Source organism: Mesoplodon densirostris, chromosome 17, assembly GCF_025265405.1.
Source record: "Mesoplodon densirostris isolate mMesDen1 chromosome 17, mMesDen1 primary haplotype, whole genome shotgun sequence".
Classification (NCBI taxonomy): Eukaryota; Metazoa; Chordata; class Mammalia; order Artiodactyla; family Ziphiidae; genus Mesoplodon; species Mesoplodon densirostris.
In genome coordinates this window covers 5,218,590-5,225,619 of record NC_082677.1, presented here as the reverse complement: position 1 = coordinate 5,225,619, position 7,030 = coordinate 5,218,590, and the positions used below count along the sequence as shown (strand labels likewise).

The 7,030-nt window shown below is 43.9% G+C and overlaps 1 non-coding gene across 1 annotated transcript; it reads left to right on the top strand.

Moving 5' to 3' along the window:
- Positions 1-5,703: 5,703 nt before the first annotated feature.
- Positions 5,704-5,777, top strand: TRNAW-CCA (transfer RNA tryptophan (anticodon CCA)). The gene has a single exon. It is a non-coding gene; the product is annotated as a tRNA-Trp (tRNA).
- The last annotated feature ends 1,253 nt before the right edge of the window (positions 5,778-7,030 follow it).

The following is a 7,030-nucleotide window of genomic DNA, read 5'->3' as shown; positions in this document are numbered from 1 at the left end:
CTCACCGGGCAGTTGTGACTGGTGTCCACCCAGGCTCCCTGATGCTGCTTCTTCACACCCAGCATGTGTACATTACCAGTAGAGTTATTTTTCTTACGCTGTGAATTTTATAATTTATCAATCTAAAATCTGTTTTCTCCAGTGCCTATAAAGTCAACCCCTTAGCAAAGCCCAGTGAGTCCTTCGACTTGGCACCAACCCTGTCTTCAAGCTGCCTTTCTCACAAATCCTCACTTCCCCAAGCACCACCCACTCCATCAGATGTCCATTCTCAGCATCTCCTGGGTCATCCTGCCCTCAAGAAACCCCCAGCTACTGCCAGGATTAGCCCTCTTCCGTGCTCCATCCTGGCAAACTTCCGTTTGTCCTTCGAAGGCCAACAAAATGGCAAGTAGCATAGAAAGGACATTGTGATGAAGCAGAAAATATTACTAGATCCAAATTCAAAACGAGGAATAGGGGCTTCCCTGGTGGTGCAGTGGTTGAGAATCTGCCTGCCAATGCAGGGGACACAGGTTCGAGCCCTGGTCTGGGAAGATCTCACATGCCGCGGAGCAACTAGGCCCGTGAGCCATAACTACTGAGCCTGCGCTCCGCAACAAGAAAGGCCGCGATAGTGAGAGGCCCGCGCACCGCGATGAAGAGTGGCCCCTGCTTGCCGCAACTAGAGAAAGCCCTTGCACAGAAATGAAGACCCAATACAGCCAAAAATTAAAAAAATTTATAAAATAAAGTAATTAATTAAAAAGAAAAAAAAACGAGGAATAGTCACCTGTGATCCATGTGATTATGATTATTGTAAGAAAAAGGCATAAGGAGAGCCACTATTTTTTTGTACTTTGTTGCTCGGTTTCTCAGGTTGTGTTCACTGCTGGGATGTTGATGTCCACAGAAGAGCTCTTCCCTCTATTTCTACTGTTCTCTCATCTGAGAAGAGTAACTGCCTCTTGTCATGATCAGCACTTGTCCTCCTCATCCTTTGTTCAGGACTTTGTCCACGTGGCACATGCCCTCTGCCTTCTCTGAACCTTAGGATGTGTCCTTAAGTCCTGGATGGTGAACAGGCAGATTTCTTTTTTTTGGTGGGGGAGGCGGGGAGCTTTAATTGGGTTTTTATTTTTTGAATTTTTGAATTTTATTTATTTTTTTATGCAGCAGGTTCTTATTAGTTATCCATTTTATACATATTAGTGTATATTTGTCAATTCCAATCTCCCATGTGATGAATTGGCAGATTTCTTACTTGATTGTTTTCTAGAGCCCAGGATGGGTGGTTAAGATGGGTCCATAGCAGACCAGCACACACGTTGTGCCACTGGACTTGAACTTGAAAAACCTAAGAAAACTGAGAAGCTGAAATGGCGCTTTGCACCTAGAGCCAGGGGATCTGCATTTCAGACTTGTCCCTGCTACTTAGTGGCTGTGATCTAAAGAGAGATAGGTGGTGATTTAGAGGCACACGTGTGTGGAACATCTTGGACGTATAATCCAGCTGGAGTTTCCACCATCGCATCTGCACGGTCAGCCATTAGCAATAACACATCTGGTGAACGGCTCTGCCAACACCTGAAGAAATTATTTGAAACTCCAGAATCTGGTGACCTTGATAAAGAATTAATTAAGGCTGCTGACCATGGAGGTGATGCTAAGATGGAAGATTTGCTAAAAAGAGAACATGTGGGCTGAAGCTATGTTTCCAACTTTAGATAAAGTTGGCTGATTACCACAGATTTATTCAGACAGTGATGTGTCTACAAGTCGAGGACTGCTGAGTGTTGCCTGCCACCAGAAGCTAGCAGAAAGCAGGGGACGGTTTCTCCCTGAGAGCCTCCAGAAGGAAGCAACCCTGCTGACACTCCCGAACTGTGAGAGAATAACTTTCTGTTGTTTTAAGCCACCCAGTCTGTGGTAATATGTGATGGCAGCCCTAGGAAATGAAAAGAGACAAATATCATTTTTCTTACCCATGAAATGACAATAATAATAATAATAATACCTCACGGGGTTGTTGTGAGGATTTAAAGAGAAATTGCTTATGGAGGCAATGGATATCATCTCCAGACTCTTCCCATTTTTGTTCACTTTTAAAAAAATATTTATTTTTATTTATTTATTTTCTTTATTTTTTTGGCTGCGTCAGGTCTTCGTTACGGTGCACGGGCTTCTCTCTAGTTGTGGCGCGTGGGCCCCAGGGCGTGTGGGCTCTGTAGTTTGTGGCACAGTGGGCTCTTTAGTTGAGGTGAGCGAGCTCAGTGGTTGTGGCTCATGGGCTTAGTTGCCCTGCGGCATGTGGGATCTTAGTTCCCCGACCAGGGGTCGAACCTGCGTCCCCTGCATTGGAAGGTGGATTCTTCACCACTGGACCACCAGGGAAGTCCCCATTTTTGTTCACTTTTGAGCAATTTTTTTTTCCAAATTAGATGACTTATCTCATTACTCTTCCCTACTTCATTTGGTAACCCCAAAGATGAAGAAAAAACCTCCCAGTGCAGAGGTGAGCATACCTGGTGGCTAGGTGAGCTTGGGACCTCAAGTAAGATATTTTTGAACCTCTATAGCCTGGAAAATTCCAGTTCACTTCAAGGAGGATGAATAAGTTCTTACGATGGCTGCACAAAGTAGCTGCCCAGAAGTTACTCACAGTCATTTTTGTAGCAAAGTGGCCTCACCTCTGTCATACAGGTGTGTCATTGAGTGTACCTGGGAACCATTTCTAACACGTCTTCTCATACTTGGCAGAGACATTCAAAGAATCTTGGTTTTTAGACCTGGAAGTGCTAAAAAATGATATCCAGAAATTTTAATGAGTTCCCTAACATTATATAGCAATCATAAGAAATTACCTTTTGGTGTTCTGAATGTATATATCATATATTTAATATTACACAGTAGATTTCAAAAATTCTTCTCTTTCCTAAAGGTTATCTTATGGTTTTGAAATTGCCACGATTTTTAGGCCCTTTGATTCAATTTGATCTCAGTTCTTATCAAATATTCCTTGGTTTAGGACCCTACTGTCCTGCTCATTTCATAAAAATATGTGCGACTCTGCTTGTGTGCTCAGCGCAATGGGCACAATCTCAGGTTGGGTTCTAGAAGGAAATGCACCTGAGTCAGGTACGGGTCCTTAGACTGAGCGCGGATGACCCAGGACACACACAAGCAAGTTTCACGTGTCACCTTCTCACCCTGCAGGGAAGGAAGAGGAAAGAGCATTGGTAGAATTCTGCCAACACAGAGGGTTTAGTCACGTGACTTTAACCGCACCGTGAACCTAACTTACTCTGCCTAGTGACAGGAGGAAGGACGAGCACAGGGTACTTGAGACTGAATGGTTGTGTCCTCCCCAAATTTGTATGCTGACATTCTGACCCCCAGTGTGAGGATATTTGGAGGTGGGGCCTTTGGAAGGTGCTTAGGTCACGAGGGTGGAGCTCTCATGACTGGAATGATAAAAGAGACCCCAGAGAGCTCCTTTGCCCCCTGCCATGTGGGGACACAGCGAAAAGAAGGCTGTCTCTGAACCAGCAAGCAGGCCCTCATCAGACACTGAATCTGCTGGTGACCAGATGTCGGACTTCCTAGCCTCCAGAACTGTGAGAAATAGATTTCTATTATTTATAAGTCTCCCAGTCTGTGGTGTTCTGTTAGAGCAGCCTGAATGGCTAAGACACGGGGTGAGGCCGCCATCAGCGCACAGTGCACGGCTTACAGGGGCTCAGCACTTCTGTCTGGTCCAAGGAATCTCAGATTCCTGCAAATGGAGCTGAGGCTGTCAGCACCATCAGATACAGACCCACAGATGTAAACACCATGCCTTTGCAGTTCTGTCTCCTCAGTGCTGGGCACACAGCAAACGCACAATAAATGTTGATTGATTCTCCCACCCTCCCTCCCTCCCACCTTCCTACTCTTTCCTTCCTTCTTTCTTATATTCCTAACTTCGGTGTCACTATTCTGCTAAGTCTGAGGATTTAAAGATGGGTTAGGCATAGCCACTGCTACTGGGTGTTTTATTGATTTGGAAAATTCTAGCAAAAGAGATTCCTAATTGATTACTACTTTCCCCACACAGTTTTTTGTTTGTTTGTTTGTTTTTTTCTGAATCAGAATAAGTCTAGGCTCAGAGACCTGAAAGGAAGGAGTGGGTTGGGTTTGAAGGTCCAGGTTTATGGTGGGTGGGGAGGCAGCCGGGGAAAGAGGAAAGGGACGCAAGAAACAGTTTTTCTAGGCATTGATTTTTAACACACACCCCCCACCCACCCCACATCAATATCCTCCACAGAGCTGGTTAATTATCAATTTTCATGAGAAAGCAAAGGTTTACTTTTTTTAAAAGCATTTGAGCACCAAGCAGGCTATCCGTGATATGGCTTCAGTTCACTGAAACATTTGCATTTTGTGTAATCCAATGATTTGTTCATTAGAATAGTCTCTATGGCAAAAATAGATGTTTTACCTTTACCATCTTTTTTGACCTTGTTTGTTTTCCCTCTCCTTTTTTCCTGACTTCTTTAAAACTGGTAAAAATTTCTATAATTTCCATTTCCCTTGTATATGTGACTGGAAACTATAGGTTAAATAGCTGTTCTTTTAGTAGTTCCCTTAAATATTTTTTAACATCCATTATGATCAAAAATTTTCCAGCAGAATCTAAAGTTATCTAAGATTGCTGTCTTCCTCAGAACAAGACAGGGACAACATTGCATTTAAATTACTCATTGAACCACCCCTTGCAGTCCTTGTTTTTTTTGTGTGTGTGTGTATTCCTTGTTTTAGCTAAGGACTTAGTATCATCTTTCTAAAATACCAGAATTAGGTCTCTGGGTGGTTAACAGATGTTTAATTGAATATACCAACATATTTTATTCATTTCCAGTGTTGCTTTGTTGCATCTCCATCCTTCCCTCTGAAGTTACTTTTGTTCTTCAGACGATATTCTTCTTCTTTTTTTTTAATCTATTTATTTATTTTTGGCTGCATTGGGTCTTCGTTGCTGCGCGCGGTCTTTATCGAGTTGCGGAGAGCGGGGGCTACTCTTTGTTGTGGTGCGTGGGCTTCTCATTGCGATGGCTTTTGTTGTGGAACACGGGCTCTAGGGACACAGGCTTCAGAAGTTGTGGCTCGCAGGCTCTAGGGCGCAGGCTCAGTAGTTGTGGCAAGCAGGCTCAGTAGTTGTGACATGTGGGCTCTAGAGCACAGGCTCAGTAGTTGTGGCGCATGGGTTTAGTTGCTCCGTGCCATGTGGGATCTTCCCAGAATAGGGATCGAGCCCGTGTCCCCTGCATTGGCAGGTGGATTCTTAACCACTGTGCCACCAGGGAAGTCCCCAGACGATATTCTTTTAATGATGGTATGGGATAGGTAAATGCTCTTAGTCTTTGCATATTTAAAAACGTTTTGATTTTTCCTCCAAAAAATGGTCATTGTTCTGGGTATTCTCTGCTTGCCTCTCCGAGCCCACTCTTCACCCTTCTCCATTCTGCTCTGTGCTCTGGGAGGCTGCCTTTATGTAGTGCACTGACACGCTCTTTTACTCTCTTGCTGGCAGTTGGGTTTAGTCAGTAAAGGCACCAGGGGGAGATCAGCCTTGCGGTCTAGAGGAGAAGGTGTAGGCTTGCTTCCTCTGTGCCTCCGTCCTCAGGACAACAGTAAACTCTGGACACAAAGGACAGCTCTGAATGGTAGAAAGAAGCAGGGACTTCCCTGGTGGTCCAGTGGTGAAAGACTCCATGCTCCCAATGCAGGGGGCCCAGGTTCGATCCCTGGTCAGGGAACTAGATCCCGCATGCCACAACTAAAGATCCTGTGTACTGCAACTAAGACCTGGTGCAGCCAAATAAATAAATAAATATTTAAAAAAAAGAAAGAAGGAAGCAGTTGGACTGGTTGGGGACCCCAGAACAGGAGTAACAGCATGGTGATATAGGGTATCTTACAACCACCCAACCAACAGAAAAACGTGAGCCAGGCCTGATGCTTCCTGACCACCAGTCTACTGCCACTGAGAGACCCCAGGAGGCAGGATGGCACTGGCCAGGGGGATCTCACCACAGATGAGCAGCTTGGAAGCCTTATTGTTTCCATGGGCCTGAGAGCGCCCCTCCCACCCGAAGGCTGCAGGTGGCCAGGCCTCCAGAAGCTCCTTCTGCCCCATTAGGCAGTACATGCAGGGACCAGTAGAAGCTCCAGATGCACCAGGTAAACCAAGCAGACCAAGATAATACTGCAAGGGCTCTAAAGGTTCATCTGTCTTTAGAACTAGAGCCTACAAAATTAGGCAAGAGTCTGTGTGCTAAATCTAAATAAGGTGACTGCTTGCTGAAGTAAGAGATTTGAATAAGACCCAGAGACTTCTAACAGAATAACCAAATGTCAAGGATATAATTTAAAAATCACCTGTCACCAAGAACCAGGAAGATCACAACTTGAATGAGAAAAGACGATCAACTGGCGCCATCACCATGATGAATCAGATACTGGAATTATTGGGCAAGTATTTTGAAGGAGCCATCATAAAAATATTCAACAAGGAATTACAGGTTCTCTTGAAACAAATGAAAAAATAAAAAATCTTAGCAAAGAAGTAATTAAAAGAAAAGAACCAAATGGAAGTTATAGAACTGAAAAACAAACTAATTACAGTAAAATTCTTGCTAGCTTAGCTCATTAGTAGAGCAGAAGTGACAGAGGATAGAATCAGTGAACTTGAGGACAGATCAGTAGAATCTGCACAGACTGAAAAACAGAAAATAGACTGAAAAAAAAATGGACAGAACCTGAGGGACGTGTGGAACAGTAATAAAAGATCCAACGTTTGTATCATGGGAATCCTAGAAGGAAAGATGTAAAAGAGGGGCTGCAAAAGATTATTTAAAGAAATAGTGGCTAAAAATTTGGTAAAAGACATAAACCTACAAATTCAACAAGGCGAGTGAACTCCTAGTAGGATAAACCTAAAGAAGTCCATGCCAAGACATATAATCAAACTTCTGAAAACTAAAGACATAGAAATATCTTGAAAAACAGC